The sequence below is a fragment of the Cupressus sempervirens genome, chromosome 2, assembly GCF_028749045.1.
Source record: "Cupressus sempervirens isolate cs-2001-9-10 chromosome 2, ASM2874904v1, whole genome shotgun sequence".
Lineage (NCBI taxonomy): Eukaryota > Viridiplantae > Streptophyta > Pinopsida > Cupressales > Cupressaceae > Cupressus > Cupressus sempervirens.
In genome coordinates, this window is record NC_143119.1 from 452,393,241 (window position 1) to 452,415,704 (window position 22,464).

Here is a 22,464-nt window from a genome sequence, read left to right on the forward strand (position 1 = left end):
TTATAGTACATCTACTGAGTTACAACATTTTTCTATGTGGCTATTGAGTGACAATAGTAGCTAGTTTATAAGACATCTAAGGGATCTGTGGATTTTTTTTTTGTGGTAACTGATTTGCCCTCCCTCTTAGTTACTCTATCTATATTTCCAACACCAAGAACTCAAAAGGGGTATAATAGTGTTTATATTGTTGGATGATTACCATTGTATTTTCTTGATTTTAGGATATGTTTTTGATAAGGTAAACAGGTTTTAAGGGGTCCTGAAACCCATAAGTTTAACAACAAGAAAGGCTGAAAATAAGCAAAAAAATGCCCAGCCAAAACATAAGCCTTACGGCTAAAAATAAGCCCAAAGGCCCAGCCCGAAACAACTGCCCACTAAAAAGGCCAGAGAACCAACCAGAAAAACAGAGACCAGACAAAAAGCCAAAGCCAGGAGAAACAAAAACCAAAGGACAGAGACCCAACCTAGCAGACTACTTCTCCATCTCGAGCATGGTCTGGGCAGCTTCGGCGCACTCTTGTTGCTCTTCTGCCTTATGATCCTGGGCGTTCATCAAATCCTGCTCCATAGTGCTGTCCTTGGCTTTATCCACATCCAGCCTATCTTTGTCTCTGTTCTGTTTATCATCTTCCTCCATCTGGTTCCTGTCTTTGAGATTTTCCAAGAGAGAGAGGATGTTGTCATTGATCGAAGCGAGGAGGGAGATCATTTGACTTGCCAGGTTGTGATTGTAGTTCTCAATATTTTTTACTCTCCTCTCCATCAGAGTCTCCCAGCTATTTCGGTCACCTTGGCTTTCTACACCTATCTTGCTCTTGATTTTTTCCATTTGGGAAACCCTATCTCTGACATCCTCAAGCTCATGGAAAAGCCATTTAATTGATCTGAAGTTGTCGATCATGCTATTGCGGGCATTGTTCAACAAATTCATGCCCGTTTCTCTTGCATTATCAGAAATAGCCACCATAGCTGGGTCAATTAGCTCATTGAGTCTAGGCTTCTCGAGGTCGTCCACTAGGAGTTGGGGGTTCATCGCCTCTCTGTAGATTCCCATAGTGGCCGTTCTCACATTGAAGTTCTTCCAAGCCTTCCTTCTGTTATTAACTTGCACTTCCCCCTCAATCTATCCAGAGTTGTCATTTTCCTCCAAAGGAGGCTGAGGATGTATAGGGGAGAGGGGAATGGGTAGAGAATCCTTTCCCTGACTACTGGAACACTCCATGCTCTTTCCCTCCCTCTTCTGTCTTTTTCTTAGTTTCTCCTCATCCAGCTCCTCCTTCGAAACCTTGTCAGAATCATCAGTATCCATTTCCTCCTCCACCTCAGTAGAGCCAGTTTTAGCTGGGGTATGACCTCTAGGGCTCTTTCTACTGGGTAATTTGATAGAGGGGTAATCCTTCTTATGGCTTTTAGTCTTCTTACCTGAATGCTCAAAAACCTCATCAGAGCTGATGCTCTCAACATCGTCAGAATCTGAGGAAAAATTGGAGCTACTCTTGTCAACATCCGCCCCCTGGATAAGGTTTTTGCTAATGGTTTGAGCGTGGAAATGCTCATGAATCAGAAGAAGAAGACCCTCATGCAGTGCCGGGTTGACGGTAGCTTTCTTTTTAAAACTAGAAATGGCCTTGTTCATCAAGTTAAAAAGATAATACGGGAAGGAGATCTTACTACCATGGCAAAAATGATTTAGAATCACAAAATGGTGAGTCCTAACCCTATCAAACCTGGGGTCTAGGGTTATATATTCAATGACAGCATAGAGAACATACCTCCAGAGCTTCTTTATAGTATCCGTTACAAAAAACGTCTCTTTCTTGCCCAGCTTGTTCAGCTCTTCAGTGTTTTTCACAAAATCCTTGATTGCATTAGAAGACATCTTCTTGTCTCTGAAGAATTTATGCCCCTCCATCGGAATCCCCGTGACTTCAGCAATCACATCCTTAGTAATTTCAAAGTAGACCCTGTTCACCTTAACCTTACCATTATTCCACGAATTCACCATGCTGTTAGTGATCTTAGGATCCAAGCCATGAAGTTTCTCGAAGAAATTAGTAACCCCACCCTTTTCCAGCTCTCTCCAAACTTTGGCCTTGTTCTTCCACTTCTGAACTTCCCCCACCGGCTCCTTTCTGCTCCTCTCACCCGTCATGTTTACCTGATCAACTTCCACAATTCTCATGAACTCTGAATTGTGCAAGTTATTTGCATTCAAAAAAATGGTGATGTTTCTTTTATGATACCCGTGAATATACCCCTTTCTGAAAATAATGGTATCATCCTTTTGAATGTGTCAAAATGTCAGAGGAAACCCCTTTTGCTGGTGAAAATCACGATGCCAATAATGGTACTTACCATTTATTAAGCAATCTTTATTATCCATAATTGCATTGGATTTGAGCCGTCCTTCCCAAGATTTTATCTTGGTCAATAAGAAACTTAGCCTCCGTCGAAAAATCTTTTCCAGCATGCCAGGTCAGATTATTGGTGGCGTTAACCCCTTTATTAGCAAACCAATCAGCGACTGGGTTTGCCTCTCTGTAAACATGAGTGACGTGGACCTTATCGAACTTTGTGAGAGTGGCGCAAGTCTCAGCAATTATGTTCGCAATCTTCCACGAGGGAGGGAAAATACCATTAATGGTATTAATAATGTTTTTGGAGTCCCCCTCAAGCCAGAGTTTAGTAATCCCAGCTTCAAAAGCCAACTTGACCACCTTACTCGCAGCTCTTGCTTCAGCCAGATGAATAGTCTGGATTCCCAGTGGGGAAGCAAAGGTAGCTATTCCCTCCCCATAGCTATTTCTTATGATTCCACCGCAACCTGAAGGGCCTGGGTTACCCTTAGAAGCCCCATCAAAGTTGGCTTTTGACCAACCATCTGGGGGGAGAAGCCAGCTAGCATCCTGCCTTTTGAGGTTCCTGTCTTTTTCTTTAGCTATCTTTCTGTCCCCTTCTTCTTCTTCTTCCTCCTTCAGCACTTGGAGATTTTCCTTTATATTCTTCGAGACCTTCCTGCCAAGGATTATAGCCGGCTCCTCTCTGTCTCTAAATATTCTATTATTCCTTTCCTTCCAAATTCCCCAGCAAAAATGGGGTAAAATCCAGTCCGAGTGATCCTGCCGACCAACAATCTTACAAAGACCTTTCCACTGATGGAAAAAATCCATGAGATTATCCGGTTTGCACCAGAGGGTTTCATTATCATGTGTGATGACATTCCACACCTCCCTAGCATAGTCACATAAGATGAAAATGTGATTTCCGGTCTCAGCCTGATTCTTACACAAGGGACATCTACTGGGCATAACATGTCCTCGCTTCATGAGATTGTCATGAGTAAGGATTTTGTTCTGAAGAGCCAGCCAGTAAAAAATGTTGATCTTTGGAGTGAGACCCGGAATCCAAGCCTCCACCCAAGGGGCCTTCTCTTTTAAGCTCCAAAGGGAATTATAGCCTGAGGCAACAGAGTATCTTCCATTGGGATTATCCCTCCAGACCAGCTCATCCCCCAAATTGATAGGAATCATGGAATTGAGCATAAGCATTATAGGAGTCAAGTCCTCTGAGATGAGGGATAGGTCACTCCATTCCTGGCCATTCCAATAATCACAAACTTTGGACCCAATTTGATCAGTACAAGCTTGCATCCATCTCTCAAAAATAGGGTTATTGGTAAGTGGATCTTGGGAAAGCCATCTATCCGACCAGAACTAGATGTCCTTCCCATTTCCCAATTTCCATGATATCCTGGCCTTAGCCAGGTCCCTGGCTTTCATGATCCCATTCCAAATGTTCGATCCTTTTGGGATATCTTCATTAAAAAGGGTGAAAAGAAGAGTGGGTCTTCTAAGGTACTTGTTTACCAGGGTGTCCCTCCATTCACCGGTGCTACTGAAGATCCGCCATATTTGTTTAGCTAGGAGAGCCTTATTGAGGTGGGTGATCTTTCTAATGCCCAGACCTCCATACCTCTTAGGGAGGCAAACCTTCTCCCAAGCAACAAGAGGGTATCTTTTCTTCCCTTCATTACCATTCCAAAGGAAGTCTCTCTGGATTTTCTCCATTCTTTCAGCTATTTTCCCCAGAATTCCAAAGAGGCTCAGGGTGTAGATTGGCAGATTTTGAAGAGAAGATTTGACTAAGAGGCATTTCCCTGATTGACTAAGAGAGACCCCTTTCCAACTAGCCATCTTCCTGTTGAATCTGTCCAAAATACCATTCCAAAAAGACTCTGGGGGTGAGGATCCCAAAGGGAGACCAATATAGGTAGAGGGGAAAGAGCCTACCCCACAACCCAGAATCCTGGCGATTTTTCTTTGTCTAAACTCAGAGGTGTTGATGAAAAAGAGCAAGCTTTTGTTCCAATTAATCAGCTGACCCGTCCCACTAGAGTAAGTATCAAGAATCTTCTTCAGGGCTCTGGCCTCTTTGACAGAAGCTTCCCCCCCCAAGATAGTATCGTCAACAAATTGCTGATGAGTGAAGGGAACGCAATTAGAGGAGGGAAGGATCCCTTTGATAAAAGCCTCATGCTTTCTATAGTCTATAATCCTTCCTAAGCATTCAGCTAAAATGATGAACAAAATGGGCGAAAGGGGGTCTCCTTGTCTGAGGCCTCTGGAAGGTTTGAAAAAATTAGAAGGGACTCCATTAACCAGAACAGCCAAGGAGGAGGTGGACACCAATTGAGAGATAATTTTGCAAACTTTACTGTCAAAGCCAAAAGTTGAGAGTACCTTCCCAAGGAGAGACCAGTCCACCTTGTCATAAGCTTTAGAAAGATCCAGTTTGAGAAACATACCTTCCCGTTTGGATGCCTCAAGAGAGTGGATGACTTCGTGCACCATCTGGACAGAATCCAAAATTTGTCTCCCTGGAACAAAACCCGATTGATGCTGCGAGATTATCATGGGCAAGATCTTGAGCATTCTTAAAGTGAGAACTTTAGAGATGATCTTGTAGAGTGAGTTGCATAGACTAATAGGTCTAAAGTTGTCCAACGAGTCCGCCCCAGGGGATTTAGGAATGAGAACCACAAAAGTTGAGTTTAGCTCCTTGAGAATAGATTTGGCTCCAAAGAATTCCTGGATAGCCTGAACAACCTCTCCCATGATCACCGGCCAGAACCTTTGGAAGAAAAAAGTGGGAAAACCGTCTGGGCCTGGAGCCTTGTCAGTAGGCAGAGAAAAGAGAGCCTCTCTAACTTTCGAAGCATTAGGAATAGCATAGAGCTGTTTATTATGGATAGGTTGAATGAGCTGAGGGATACAGTGTAACAAATCCTCCTGGTCCAAATTGGAAAGCATTGGATCCTCAAAGAGAAGGCTAGAGAAAAAGGAAACAACTTCTTCCGAGATGGCAGATTCTTCAGTTAACAGCTCTTGCCCCTTTCTAATACCATAGATCCTATTACTAGCACGGTGCTTGAGGGTGGTTAGGTGAAAAAACTTAGTGTTCCGATCTCCTTCCTTTAGCCAGGTGATCCTCGATCTTTGCCTCCAAAATTTTTCTTGCTTATTAATAATGTTATGAATTTTAGACAGGGTCTTGAGCTCCAAAACCCTGTTGGTCTCAGTGTAACCTTCCTTCTGAATGCAATCTTGGATAATAGCTAGATTATCAAATAACTCTTTCTTTTCATGGAAGATATGACCAAAATCAGACTTGTTCCAAATTTTAATCATCCTCTTCACATTGCTAAGTTTTCTGGTGACTCTGAACATGGCTGAGCCCTCCACCTCTATCCCCCACCATTTTTTGATATTATCCAAGAGGTCAGGGTGAGAGGTCCACATTTTCTCAAACCTGAAAGGATGGTATCTCCTGTGTACCAGAGGGGAAACTAAAAGAGAAATGGAAGAGTGGTTCGAACCAATTTTGGGAAGCAGAGATAGTCTGCAGTTGAAGGATTGAAGCCAGTCTGAAGATATAAGAGCTCTATCCAGCCTAACCTGAATGCAATCATGGCCTTTTCTCTTGTTTGACCAGGTAAAGGATCCGCCCTTAAGCTCTACGTCCATAAGGGCCAGATTATTTATGAAGTTAGAAAGATCCTGTTTACTTTCCCAATCCGGGGGCATACCTCCTTTTTTCTCTTTATCTTCTAGCGGTGTGTTAAAGTCTCCCATGATTATACCTTTCTTAATGTCACAATCTTGCACCATATTACCAACTTTGGTCCAGAAGTTTTTTCTATCTCTCTTATTATTGGGGGCGTAAATATTCACTAAAAACTAGGAATCATTGGTGTGCAAATGTTGAACTCTGCAGAAAAGAATGTTATCTTCATCATACTCAGCTACTATATTGAAATACTTATCATTGAAAAGTAACAGCAGTCCTCCAGACGCTCCTTCAGAGTTAGAGGCTATGCCCTTCATGCTATTGTTGAACTTAATATTTTCCATCCTTTCCTTCTTCATTTTAGTTTCCTGGATTAGAAACACATCAGGCCTTTGGTCCCTTATCATATTTCTAATAACTTCTTGCTTGTGGATTCCATTGAGTCCACAAATGTTCCAAGATAAGATCTTCATGATTTAACTACTGAACATGCTTCCTGGATGGTGCGTTGCGTACCATCCTTAATGTTTCTTCTGGCTTCCTCTTTCCTGATTTCATTCTTGTTTTTCCTTCCCACTAGGTTAGATTTGTGGCCGAGATCAGCCTTGGCCATGCTTCTAGTAAAAGGGGGAGATACCGGAGAAGGGTCCCTGCTATTCTTCTTCTTTCTACTCCTGACTTCTGTCCAAGGATTCTCTTCTCCCTCTAGTCCTTTGTCCAGCCAAGCATCAATTCTCGCCAAATCTTTCATTGTCGATGCAGACAGCCTCTCTATGATTCTATTTACTGTTGAAGGGGGGGGACAACACACCGGGTTAGGGTCCTGGGACATGGGTTCCCCCTCCTTTAGTTCTTCCATGGAGTTCGGGACAAAGGATAGTTTCAAGTCATCCTCCTGAGAATCCAGAGGGGGAAGAGTCATATTTTCACCTGTCTCCTCAGGTTTCTTCTCAGATTCCTTCGCATTGGGGAGAGGTGTTGAATCGTCTTTCACTCCTTTCTCTTCTCCCCCTCCTACATTTCCAGTCGCCCGAGGAGGCCCTGATTCCTCTTGGGGTGCATTAGGAGCAGTATTTGTTTTTCCTTCTGCCTCTCCATTTGCCTTGACTTGCGATGCTTTTTTCCTCCATTCTTTTTTGGGATCTAGAGAATCTTTTAGCCCCCCTTGTGGACGAGCCTTTCCCACCGTACTCTTCCCTTTGAAAAGTGGGCATGATCCAGCCTTGTGGCCAACCTTCTTACAATGGAAACAAGCAAAAGGCACACTTTCATAGTCAATCTTTTGAGATCTGTTTCCCAGACGAGATTGTAGTTCTAAAACTTGAGGCATGTCCTGGCCTTCGATGACTCCTACACAGATTCTTGCGTAGTTCAATCTTTTCTTAGCTACTGTGACAAGGTCAATGGAGAGGAGCTCTCCAAAGGTCCTGGCTATGCCATCAAAGACATCCTCATGCCAATATTCCAAAGGAAGTTTCAGAAGTCTTAACCAAACTGGAACCTGAGATTGGAAATCATTGTTCAAATCCAAGTTGGATGTCCATTTTTGCAATATTAGGTTGGATCTGCCCAAAGACCAGTTCCCAGCACATAGTATATGAGAAAAATCTTCCGAGCAAGAGAACTCGAAAGACATGAAGCCTTTGGCCATAGCAGTCACTTCTACATGCCCTTTAAGGTCCCATTTTCTCCTGGTAAATGTCCTCACTACATCAATATTAGGTCTTGGCCCTACAAATTTTCCTACCAGAGTGTTCGCCATGCTTAGGATATTGTGGTCAATAATTTCCCTAGGGATTTCCAGAGCAAAAATACCTTTCTCCTTATCAGATTTGTCAATGACTTTTGGGAAAGACGATTTACCTGATGGTTTTATCCCGAATAGATTCGACCAGTGTCCCCATGCCCCAGACGGCCCACTGCCCACATGGAGGGGAGGGGGAATCTTCTCACCTGGATGGGGCATCATAACCTGTGGGTCCCCATCCTTTGAGGCATCCTCATCTTTCCCCTCCGTTTCCTGCCCTGCGCTTGCTGCATGCCTTGCTGCATGCCTTGCTGCATGCCCTCCTGCAGACGTGTTCTCCTGTCTCCCGCCTATCTCCAGATTCGAAACAACGTGATTCGAATTGCAGTTCCCGCCCGCTCCATCCCTCTCTCTCACCGTGCCCATCCCTCTAGAAGATCAGTCAGTTAGCATTTATTTTAGGATATGTTATTTATACCTAGTTCTCTAGACTTCCACTAGAGGGATCTCAAAAACATGTTAAGGAATAAAAGTTATAGGTGTTTTATTCAAGTAATACCAAAAATATTAGAAAAATAATGAGTTCATTTTGCATATTTGAAGAGTGACTATAATTGTGGATTTATTCTACCAGTATAGTTATGTTTCTTGGAATATTGAAGGAGTGAGGTCATTTTTACTAAAGAAGGGCTTATCCTTCCTATCATTTCATTTTCTTTGATAATAATGTTTTGGTTCTAGTTTTCTAGGAATTGTTGTAGAACGTTGTTTGAATAATGTTGGAAGGATTATTGGGAAACAAGATATAAAGAGAGGGGGTGGGGAATTAGGATCTTAAACTTTATCTCATAATACTAAATTATTGAATTCACACCTAAATAATCTCATACCTTAGATCTATCATAAAGCTGTAATGTTGAATAGTAAATGAAATACATCGCATCTATGAGATATTCAACACATAACACAAATGATTTGGTAACCTAGAAACACTTCAATGTGAAGGTAAAACTAGGGTGGGCATGAAACCCACAAATCTTCACTACTACAACACTAAATTTAACCTATTAGGGTTACAATGTTTGATCATAATCTATGATCTACCCTATGAAGGGTATGCCCTATTAAAAGCATTTAGGCTATTAAGTCCTACTCTATTAAATTATTTTACACTTACAATTAAGAAAGGACTCTCTTAAGAGGTTTACATAGACATATTAGGATCCCTCGGTTGAGAGATTTTCATTAATTCAAAATTGATTTAGTACTTGGATCTCCTCTATACAATCTTTGATCTGATCTCTCAATCTAATATCTCCTTTCAATCTCTCATAATTTCGGTTACACTTATCTAAATTAATTCTTGACTTAGCCTTAATTTCTCTATTATGTCCTTTGTTCACTTCTTCTCATCACACACATGCTTGCATACACATACACTAATTCCAAGCTTAGAATCCTCCTTAAATAGATGTTCTATGAGAATTCTAGATCTCAATCAACAATTTATAATTTATCATCTTTTTCTATTTCTATCTAATTTTTTGATTAGTTGAATTGTATTCCTTAGGATCATTACCTTCTATGATGACACATAATCTCCATCTTAACTATCTCTACAAACATTAAATCTTATATGGAATTCAACAAGAATGGTTTACATATTTGCTTGTGCAATTACAAAGTCGTATGACAACACTGAATTTCTCAACATATGAATGTGCTGGCACTTGGTTATTGTTAATATTCATATTGTCACTTAACTTTTATATGCATGTGATTCTATGTTTTCTTAGCAAATCTTTTTTGATATTAAGGTCAATTTGTCTATTAGAGACTTAACACTTAGTCAGTTGGTTTTAGTTGCTACTGAGCTAATCAATTAGACTATAGTTTATGACAAACTTCATTGTATCTACTAAGTATCTGAGATAGTTTACAATAATTCTTGAGCATAATAGAGTCTACCAATATTTCTGGTGTACGTGATGAAGATCTTAGTGTTAACTGAGCTCTATATTCTTAACTAACAAAGTAAATCAGTCTCTATTGAGCAAGTAGTGTTAACCAAGTGAATTTAGTGTTGACCAAGCGCTGTAGTGTCACCTAAGCATTTCTATATCTACCAAGTTTCTTATTGTTCACCAATTCATATAGTGTTGATTGAGTTCCTGCTACTTCAAGTGATCAATATGGGTTGAGCTTCAATGTCAACCTAGTGCTAGAGTCTACCAAGTGTTGACAATGTTTACTAAGTATCATAACATCATTGAGTTATCTTTAGAACCCAAGTTACAATAGTGGGTTGACTCTATGAATTATGATGAATTTTGCATTATACCTGACTCCAACAAGTAATTAAGTGGATTGATATATATGTAATGTATTTTATCATATCCAAATGTAAGCAATAAGTATGTAAATAAGCAAGAAGCAGATGAGTGTGAATTGAAGAGGGCTACAAGCAGTATAAGGTATAGCAAAAACTTATCTATCATAGTCAGGTGATCATTGAAATTCAAGGAATCTCATTCAAGAAATCAAAGTTGTAGATTAGAGATCAATCACTAGTTCATCCTTACAAGTGCATCAGTCAAATCCTCTAACAAGGTGGACTTAATAGTCTCATTCCAAATCTCTTAATAGAGTGCATATTTCATTATAAGTTTGTAAATCCTTTAACAAGGTGGGCCTAACAATCCTTATTGCTCCTAACAAGGTAGATAACTAGAAGTGGTCAATTGTAATCCTTAACTGGTGAACTTTATACTTTAGTCATAAAGCTTGTGGGTATCATCCCCACCCCAGTCTTACTTTCTATTTTGGAAGGTTTTTGGGTTACCAATCTTGTGTCAAAGTATTATGAATGTTTTATTTCTTTTATTCTTTCATGCATGCAATTAGATCAGAATAATATATGAAGGATTAATTGGTGAAGTAAGTTAAAAGTTTTATTGGTTCCTAATTCACCTATCTCCTCTTAGTAACCTAGCTTACCTTATATTTCCAACAATACTATCTTCCAAATTTTCTTGGTCTCTACTAAAATAACTCGGATTGTATATATTTTCATTCTCAATTGGGGTTCTCTACAATCACTAACTTGTTTGGCATTTTATGAAAAATAAAAAGTCCTTCATTATGCTTAGCCTTTACTAGATGACCCAGTTATAGTGATGACCATTCATCCTTGCGTAGAAAATGACTAAGTGTTTGGACACTAATAGACAAAATAATTCTTAGAAATAAACCAAAAAATCTACCTCTTCCTATCATTTTATGACATAAATTAGATTTCAGATTTATAGATGGGGTTGTTATAGGAAAATTGATGATTCACTAGGTTCTTGACAAGTTTAAGGATGTGAATTATTTGTCTTTGTAGATTTAAAGTATGATCTCTATTTTGCTAGTTGCATGATAATTGTTTGTCTTAATTCTCATCACTATGAAGGTAAACCAAGAAGAATATTTAATGTTACTTACTCCTATAATAAAGTATGTTCCTATAGCAAAGAGAGTGATATGTAAAGATAAGTGCAAGGAGCCCCAAATTGATGAGTGTGATCTTTTTATGTGGCCATTTGTATTGAGTTTATCCTTGAAAGGAATTTCAAATTACAACTCTACATTAGTAAGAAATTATCGAGAGTGGTATAGCTTTTCATTCATTTTCATTATTAGTTCTCCTATTTGGATAGTATTATATTGATATGTTTATACTCTATATGAGAGGGAACTGATACTATTGTTATGTTAATTACTGTACTTATTATAAAGATGTTATAATACATTATTACTTGCATTAAAAATTTCTATGATAATGAAATATGGGCATTGGATTCCTTACTAAATTTTGAATTATTTTATGAAAGTAAAATAGATAATTAGACACTCGAAATTCATTTATTTGCATATGTAAGTTCATGTGAGAGTTTTCTTAGATAGGTTTTGATTTATTCCTTTGTGTGAGATGGTAATCAAATTATAAGTTTTCCTAAATTATGTTTACCTTCATATACATTTTACATGCATATGAAATAATAATTAAGAAATTGTATTAGATCAAGAAGTGTTTTTAGGGTCAAAATTATGTATGATGTTAAATTTCTCAAGTGAATCATTATGTTAGTAATGTTATGATGATGTTCCTTATGGGATGTTATTACTATATTGATTTTTTATGAATTAGACTATATGGGTAGCATAATATGTAGTTCTCTTAGCAATTGATTAATTATCAAACTTATGTTGAACTAGTTATGCATGCATCATGACTAGTTGACTATTCCTATGAATTATGCACCTGATTATAATAGAATTTACCCTCTGATGATGACTGAATATTTTAAGTAATTTCATGGTGGTTATTGGTCTAAATGGATATTATGTCATATGAGGTCCCATCCTTATCCCATCATAGCATTTGATATATTTTCATATTTGACTCATTTATGTTGAAATATCACATTGATATTAAATGGATTGAAGTATAATTGACAATAATTAATAGCATAGGACATGATGTTTCTAATTTATGATTATCTCTTTCACTTATATGGTTATCTAATCTATCTTTTGATTCTTACCTTATGATGGTACTATTAGTTCTTGATCCCATAAGTCTCATTGGCATGAAGATTATGAATTATAAAGAGTGTTGTCATTGATGGGAAAATAGTTTGACAAATGGTCAAAGGAAGAAGACAACACAAGGTGCTACAATTATCAATAGAAGAGTAAATTGAAATGTAATCATAAAATCCACACCACTACATGAAGACAAGCATGCAAGTTAGGTGATCTAGGTCATTGACAAAGTGAGTCACCATGAATGTGAAGAAAGAGAAATGGGAAAAGTGAATGTGACAAAAGAAAAGAATAAAATGGTGAAAGTAGGCAAGGATGAGGGCTAGTATTGGTTTATAGATAGACTGATAGAGCTACTACTCTAGACCCTAGTTATAGGGGTTAAATGCTTCTTGTGAATGAACTATACATGGAATTAAAAAATTAGTGGGATAATTTTCTTATGGGTAATTGTATTATGACATCATAGTTTGAATATAAGAGATAAAAAACAAAAGATAATGTTGTTGATATTTTTGAAGAAGTTGGTTGTTGAAGTTGAGAATAGAATGTAAATAAGTTAGGGAAAGGGAGGAGAGTGTGTACAAAAACACACATAGCTAATAAAAAGAATACTAGTGAGTGAAGAGTTGAGAGAAAAAAACCAAGGGGAGAAGTAAGACTATTGGTGTCAATAAGTATTTACTTATTATAGTTTACTTAAGTTTACTTAGGTCAATGCAACATTTTATTATTTCTTAGTTGACAACTAGGATTTTGCGTACTCTTATGAGTTGTCATGTTGTCAACATTGGAGTAAGCAACTCTAATTCAACACAGGTGTCTACAATATTGGGGTTTGCATAATTAACTAAGTTATAATGTAGAAAACACAATTATTTGCACTCCTATTTTAGCACATAGTGTCTACAGCATAATTTCACGTGCTACACCTTTTTAGGCTTATCCTCTCATCATCACACTTACTCTTGTGCTTAATGGAGGATAACCCACACTTGGTGGACATGTGCTTGGTTGTAAGACTTATGAGTATGCTGACTCCTAGACATTCTAGAAGTATTCTAGAGGCCTTTATATTTAGGAACTCCTAGTGTGTATGAACATGATAGAACATTGAATGAAAATAAATCAATTTTGGATATTTTTATTCAGATCATACCTTTTTGGTCTACTGTTGTGCTTGTGTTTGAGTTCCTTGATCTTGGGTGATTTTTCCTTATACCAAATTCTTACATGGTATTAGAGCCATACTAAATTCTTATATGGTATTAGAGCTGATAGAAATTCTCATCACATAGCCATTCGAGACCATTTTCTTGCTTCACCTCTTGGAGAAAATCTCAATCCAGATCTAGAGTATCACAGTCATTGGGAGTGTCTAGAGCCAAAGCAGACCTCACCATTGTGTTTGAAATATCGATTAGGTGAAATGTGACTATAAATTTGCCTACCCTAGGCCATAGCCAAATTTGAGGCAATTTTTTTGCAAATCGACACCCGAAGGCTTGATTTGAAAATTTGGTATGATAATTTCAGATCTTTGAATTTAATCATTAGATCTATATATTTTACTATTTTAGTCTCTACAATTTCTCTGCATTATTTTTCAGATTTGCATTATTTTCTAATTTTGTTTGGTCATTAGGCTAGTAGGAGAGATTTTTTGTAGGTGAAGATTGGAGCTTGCTGGTGCCAATCAAATATTGACATCATATTTAGAAGGTCAACAAACCCCCAAATTGACTTTTGTTTCACCAAAATTAGGCATTTGAGGCAAAATCTAGAGTCAATTTTTGTGTGGAGGTGCAACAATGGTGATTCAGGAAAAATAATTGTAGAGGCGATTTTCAAACAATGATATTTCCCTCATATGGACTCCTTTTTGCAAGCAATTTTTTTGTTTTGGGGTAGAATTTCATTATCTACACATTGCTATAGGACGTTTGAGCTCTCTATTCCTGAATTTTTCTACAAGTCACAAAACCCAAATTTTGAAACTTCAAATGCTTAGTACGGGCTCATCTAGATACATAAATAGGTTCATTTTTTTTAAAGTGAATAATTTTTAGTCTACTTTCCAAATCTGCAATCAGATTATAGGGTTGTGTGGATAGAAATATCACTTTCAAAATTAGGTTCCTTTCTACATTGTATTGCTTTGATTACTTTTCAAAATTATTTTACATTTGCACTATAGTTCTTAATGACAGGTTTGAGTCTCAAAAGGTAATTGTAAATAGAAAAATTAGAAGTCCACCTTGTACATTTTAACAAGTAGCCTATTGTACATGCACTATATATAAAGCACTGAATCATACATTGGGGGGGTTGATTGATTTTTTTCATTTTAGGGGGTACATTGATTAGTACATCATGGATGAGGAAGATTTAATTACCTTGACAACACAAAACTATAAGCAATGGAATCAATTGGTTCTCACTTATCTTAGTCAGCATAATGCATTGCCATATGCAAAAGGACTTTCATACAAGGGTGGCACTATTTCCATCATTTTTCATGCCCTATTTCTACATATGGATATGGAGGTTATGGATTCACTTGATGACATGAATTCAACTGATCTCTATGATATTTGGATCTATCTTTGGGAGATGTATGCAGATCCACACATTCCTCCATTCCCAAAAGATCTTTTACCTCTAGTTGTAGTTGCATCATCTCCAGATGAGATCACACCTCCTGATGCTCCTATTACTACTACTAATCTAGTTCTAGCCACATATGCTTCTAATTTAGTGCAGTAGGATTTACCAAGTCTTCCTACTTTAGCTTCATGGGATGACTTCCTTCTAGACATTGCAGGTCTGTTTTTGGAGTCTCACATTGAAGATGTGGGAGACATCATCCATGATATTCATCTTCTCCTTGTTTGAGATGAATACTTCATCCATTGCCATAGTGATAGATCTAGCATAACAAGGTACACCTTGTCTTCTAGCTCCAACATTTGAGGATGAATTCTTGATAGATATTTCAAGTTTGTTCATGGAGTCACACATAGTAGATTTGGGAGACATTTTTGATGATCTACATCTTCTCTTTGATGAAGTAAAATCTTCTTCAGTTGTCATGAGGGCTCACTCTAATCCTCCTATCCATTCTCTACATGATTAGTCTTCACAAGTTGATATGATTGTGGATCCTTATGTAAAATAGTTATACGACATATCTTTATCATTTGAGGAGACACATGGTTCTTTGGGATAGGTTCTACATCCATCCTTGCTAGATTTGCACTTCTTCTTTTTAGCAGTATTGGAAGGGGTGACTATCAACATAGACACAGGGACAATTGAGTAGGTTTTAGAGGCACCATTCATCTTTAGGATTCTTTCTACACATAGGAGAAGCATCTCACCTATACCTTTGCCATTTTTTCTTCCAAAGAGGAGGAACATTATTCAACAATCATGGATTAGCTTCTACATTGGAGCAACTATCATTTATCAACACTCTACATTTAGGGGGGGGGGGACTATCTTGTCTCCTTCTTCTCTTTTATGGAGGGGACTTTTTCCTCTTATGGGTTTTGTCCTTCTCATACTTCTCTTTTGTATATACCTTATGTATGTCATAATAGAGGGGTCTTGATTACTTCATCCATCTATGCATCTTGTTTTTTCATCTCTCTTTTTGGGGGAGTGTTTTTTCCATGAGGTTTCCCCTCTTTCTTTGCTTTATGAGAGATTTCATTGGATTGCATTGCATTATGTACGTGGGTACCTAACATGGACTAGTAGATGAGACCCATTAGGCATTTTTCATCCTAGCTTTTGTAAGCTTAAGTGCATTCCCCTAAGTTGCACTTAAGAGTGGGTATTGGTGTAAATAAGTATTTACTTATTACACTTTACTTAGGTCAATGCTTTATTTTATTATTTCTTAGTTGACACCTAGGAGTTTGCATACTCTTATGAGTTGTCATGTTGACAACACTGGAGTAAGCAACTCTAATTCAGTATATGGTGTCTACAACACTGGAGTTTGCATAATTAACTGAGTTTTCATGTAGACAACATAGTTATTCACACATCTATTTTAGCACATGGTGTTAACGACATAATTTTATGTGCTACACCTTTGTAGGCTTATCTTCTCCTCATCACACTCACTTCTGTGCTTAATAGAGGATAACCCATACTTAGTGGACATGTACTGGTAGTAAGACTTATCAGTATGCTGACTCCTATACATTCTAAAAGCATTCTAGAGGCCTTTATATTCAGGCACTCCTAGTGTGTATGAACATGACAAAACACTGAATGACAATAAATCAATTTTGGATATTGTTATTCTGATCATACCTTTTTGGTCTACTGTTGTGCTTGTGCTTGAGTTCCTTGATCTTGGGTGATTTTTCCTTATATCAAATTCTTACATGGTATCAAAGCTATACTGAATTCTTATAAAGACTAAATGAATCGCTATTTGAATGGGAAGATGAGTGCATATTTAAGGATATAGAGTGAAGATCTATAAGGTAAGACAATGCCATATCTTAGGTCAAATACTGTAGAATTATTTATTACCATTCTAGATGTATTTGTAGCTCTTGAAAAAGTAGGCTTCATTAGTAAGCTTAGTGTAATATCCTCCAAATCGGTGTCTCTTAGAAGGAGACTTGTAAAATCCTCTAATAAGGTAGCTTTCATAGGTCATGTAACCCTAATAGTTTATAAACATTCCTAATAAGATGTGTTTGAAGAAGAAATAGTTATAGCTCCTAAAAAGGCAACCATTTTCTTGCATTATAAGGGCTAATGGGTATGTTATCCTCATTGTGGTTTTCATCCTCTAATTGAGGGTTTCTTTGTATAAAATCTATATGTGAACTTATTGAAGGATTTGAGCAATACAACTCCACAAAACCGAAGACCACCTGCATGCAAAAACCTATCACTTAGAAGACAAAGAAAAGAAGAGGCAAGGGTTTTCCTCTAAGAATAAGAAAAATATATTATGTGACTAAAAGAATGAGGGATATTTACAAAAGATCAATCCTTATAGAAGGAGATCAAAAAATCTAAAAGAGAAACCCTAAGAGGTAAATGGAATTTATTAATTATTAATTAATTATTAAATAAAAATGCAAAGTACATAAAGTGAAATATTAAGAAGGGAGTAAAAGTTATTTAATAGATAAAAATTAAATTTATTTTTTACACTAACACCCCCCCTTAATATTTCACTTTTATAATTAATTAGTAGTTATTAAATGTAACTTACCTATTAGGGTTTCCATTTTAATTTTTTTGATCTCCTTCTATAATGATTTCTATTTTTTAGATATCTCTTATACTTTCAGTCTGATAATATAATTTGCATATTCTTAGAGAAAAACCCTTGTCTCTTCTTTTCTTTTTCTTCTTTGTGATAGATTCTTGCATGAGCATGCCAAAACCAAAGACATCAAAAAAGGTGGTATCAAAAATTTATGGAACCTAAGAAAAAGGCTAGAATTACCACTAGAGAAAACCCCAAAATTACATGATGATGTGGGAAGAGATTTATGGAATTCCCATGGCCCATTGACTTTTCCAAAATAAATGTAATCATATGTATGTGGAGTTTTGAGGTGCGGGTTCTCATGAACTTTCTAGGACATGTGGTTTCATCCAGAAAAAAAACACAAAACTTTGACTTTAATAATGCAAAAAGTGATCTCATAAAAAAAAAAAAAGTTCCAAAGAACTTGGCCTCCAAAAAAGAAACAATGCACATTCCAATGCCAACCATAGATGTGTAGGACCATGTGGCATCAATGCCCCAAAAAAATTTATGCTTTCACCAAAGAAATGTTGAGTGTGATTTCCAAAACATTAGTCATCCACCAAGGTCAAAATACATAATGCACGATGATGATGCAATAGGCATAGAATAAAGGGCCTCCAAAAAAATCACATGGGCTAGTGTGGGAGAAGCTAGAGGAATTATTAAATGGAAATGAAAAGTGTATAAAATGAAATATTCAAAAGGGAGTAAAGGTAATTTAATAAATAAAATTAAATAAAAGCTTTACTCTAACACTTATTTGCTTCTAATCTACTGCATTTATCTTGGTTTTAACTATTAAGTAGTTTGGATTGATTTTTTATTAAATGGTTCAAGGAGTAACTAGTTTTGGAGATGGTATTGACTTACCCCACTCTTAGTATGAATTGGAATGAACAATTGGTATCAAAGCATAGATCCCTATTGCAAAAAATGTCTAACAACTTAAGGGAAGATCCAATGGAATCATTCAAAAGATAATTTGAAGAAGCACTAGACACTATTGAAGATTTGAGGGAAAAACATAGAAAGTCCTTAACTACGAGAAATAAGAAAATGAAAAAAATCAACGAGAGTCAAGAGGTTATTAAATAGATAGAAGAGAATATTAGTTTAGAGGAATTAGAAGAAGCTATATCTAACTTAATGACTAAAAATTACTAGCTAAATGAAACCATTTTTTAGATGAGAAATTAGAAGCAAGAGCTAACCCAAGAGGTTATTAGAGCTTAGGTAGAAATAAATGCTTACATCTAAGCAAGAGATGAAGCCAACAAAATATCTAAGGGAAAGGATGAGTAGAAGATTGAAGAGAGAAATCATCTTAATATGAAATAGTTCATGGAACTGATAGAGAAAGTGCTCAAGATCACAAAAGATTTAAGAAGAGCATGAATGATCATAATGAAAAATTGAGAAGAATCAATGAGAGATAAAAAAATATAGATGAAAAAATAAAGGGTCAAAGAAGATACAAGAGAACAACTAGTCTTGGCTACTAAGGTGACAACAAGACCAAGGAAGGAGAGACCTTTATAGAAAATAACCTAAACAATAATAGATTAGGAATCATATTTCAAAAGGTAAGGGTACAGATAAACCCACTTTTAATTATTATGGTAAGAAAAGGAAAAAAATATAGTGTGTATTAGTATAATAAGATTAAGCCTATTCAATAGTGTACCTTTGAAGAGTACTACAACAACTACCATCTTTATGGCCATATTATACTATAATGTATATATCATTTTAATGAGAAGAGAATAGATGTAGGTTACCAATGCTATTGCAATAATTATGGACATAGAGCTAAGGACTGCATAACAAGATTAAGAGACAATCAAATGTCTCCCTAAGAAATGAGCCCCACTAGAAGGTATAGGTTTCCCTCATTGGTTTGTACAATCTATGGAAATGATGACCATCTTGTAACATAGTGTCATTTGAGGATGAACCCAAGGAATGAAAATGAACCATGGAATGGTACTCAAATGACCTTCTATATTTTCCACAATATTGGTTAGCATCTAATGAACTACTATATTTTCCCAATGAATGACATGAAACCATGGAAAGGTACTCAAATGACCTGCTACATTTTCTCTATGCTACTGTAAACTATCTAGCACTTAGACAATTTTTAATCTATAAATGCATAAATGAAATGCTGAATACATGTTGCTAGAAATGACAACCATCAATACATCTATCTGACTATATTGCCAACAAGAGAGACTTCTATAGAAAATAACCTAAACAATATTAGATCAAGAATCACATCTCAAAAGGTAAGGGTACATATAAACCCACTTTTAATTAGTATGGTAATAAATGGGAAAAATCTAGTGTGTATTAGTTTAATAAGATTAAACCTATTCAATAATGTACCTTTGACTAGTACTAACAACTACCATCTTTATGGCCATATTACAGAATAATGTATATATGATTTCAATGAAAAGAGAATAGATTTATGTTACCAGTGATATTGTAATAAGTATGGACATAGAGCTGGGGACTACAGAATGAGATTAAGAGACAATCACATGTCTCCCTAGGCAATGAGTCCCACTAGAAGATATAGGTTTCCCACAATGGTCTGTACAATCCATGGAAATGATGACCATCTTGTAGCATAGTGTCATTTGAGAATGAACCCAAGGAATGACATCAAACCATGGAAAGGTACTCAAATGACTTGCTACACTTTCCACAAGATTGGTTAGCTTTCGGGAGAATAAAAAATAGTAGAAGATGTGGTAGAAAATAATTGGTGAGGAAAGATAAGAATAAGACCATGGAATAGATGGAAAAGGACTTTACTGCCAAAAGTAAAAAGAGAGTGAAGTGGCTGAAGTAGAAAAACTTGACAAGGTCACAAACTCACCTATAATTGGTAAGGCCTCACAAACTAACTAAGCTCATGAAGCTTAGAGGGATTATATTATAAAAGGATCATTTATAAATTGGCCCATTTCCCAATTTTTCTTAGGTGCTACTTCTACTATCAACTTATTTCTTCTTTTAGCAATCCCATTTTTTTCAGGTGTTCTAGGTGTAGATAGCTAACTTTTGATTCCATTTTCTTCATAGAATATGTTAAACTCTCTAGAAATGAATTCTCCTCCTCTATCAGATCTCAAATACTTTATCTTAACACCAGATTCATTCTCAACTCTATTCTTAAATATCTTAAACTTCTCAAAAGCTTCAAAATTCTCTTTAAGAAATGCTACCCACATCATTCTAGTAAAATCATAAAAAAATCATAAAATACCTTTCACCATAGAACCCTCTTGTTTTAGAAGGACTAGTAAGATCTATGTGAATGATCTCTAGCTTCTCTGTGGTAGTGAACTTCTTGCTAGGGAATGATACTTTCTTCTTCTTAGCCAATATACATTCCTTAAACACAACATTAGTAGGCTTAACAATCTTAGGCAAGTCTCTTACTACAAAAGTGCTACTAATATTCACAATATTATCAAAGTTTATGTAACAAAATATTGCATGCCACAACCAACTATTATTCACTTTACATATCAAACATGCCATCTCAGTAGGATTCAACTAAAATACATTACCTCTAGATCTAGTGCTAGTTCCAATAATCTTACCATCTCTATCTTTGATAGTACAAGTCTTCTCAATGAAATACAACATAGAACCCTTGTCCACTAAGTATCCAAAACTCAAAAATTTATGGTTCAATCCATCAACAAAATAGACATCATCAGTGTTAGTTTTCCCATCAAGAGTAATGGATCCAATTCCTATTATATGATAGGCTGCATTGTTACCAACTCTAACAATACCTCCATCATGATTCTTGAACTTGAAAAAATTATTCTATTACTAATCATGTGATGTGAACAACCATTGTCAATTATCTAATCAAATTTCTTTTCCACTTGTGCAACTAGAGCTATTTCTTCTCTAATCTCTATCAAGATCATCCTCCTTGATAGCCACAAATCCTAATTCATCATCACTTTCACTTTGACTTTTCTCATCAGATTCTTCATCTTCATTTGCATAAAAACAATTTCTATCTCTATCTCTTCCAGGGTTAAACTTTCCCTTATACTTTATCTTTCTTTTAGGAAATTTAGATGCATAATGATCAAATTCATTACAAGTCCAATATTTAAATATTTTCTTACCATATTTTTATCTTCTCACCAGTATGGCTATTCCTTCCTCAATATTCTCATCTTCATCAACTCTACTGCTACCAAAAAAATCTCTATGAGTGCTTGGCCTCCTTGTCAAATTAGGTCAAATTTTTAGGGCACTGAAAGCTATTTTAACTCTTGCATATTCATTAGACTACCTTAGACATTCTTCTAGTGATTCTAATCTTCCAAGCAATATTTCCTTTGTGAAATCCTTATTGCAAGGAATTACTAACTGAGCCATCTATGCTATCGGCTTGAATGGTGGTGTCAAAAATTTCAAGATATTCCATATGAATTCATCATCTTCCTTGGTTCCACCATGAGACCAAATTACTACAACTATTTTTGATATTCTAACAATATAACTTCTTATAGATTCATTTTCCATCACTCTAGCATCTTGAAATGCACATATCCAATTTTTTAATCTCATTCTCTTTGCATGATCATCACCCTCAAAAGTAGATTCTAAAGCTTTCCAAATTTCATGAGAAGTAGCAAGTGACTTTACCTAACTATATTAATTCTCTAGAAGAGATCTTAGTAGAGCTTCTCTTGCTCTCATGTTACACATGAATAGATCT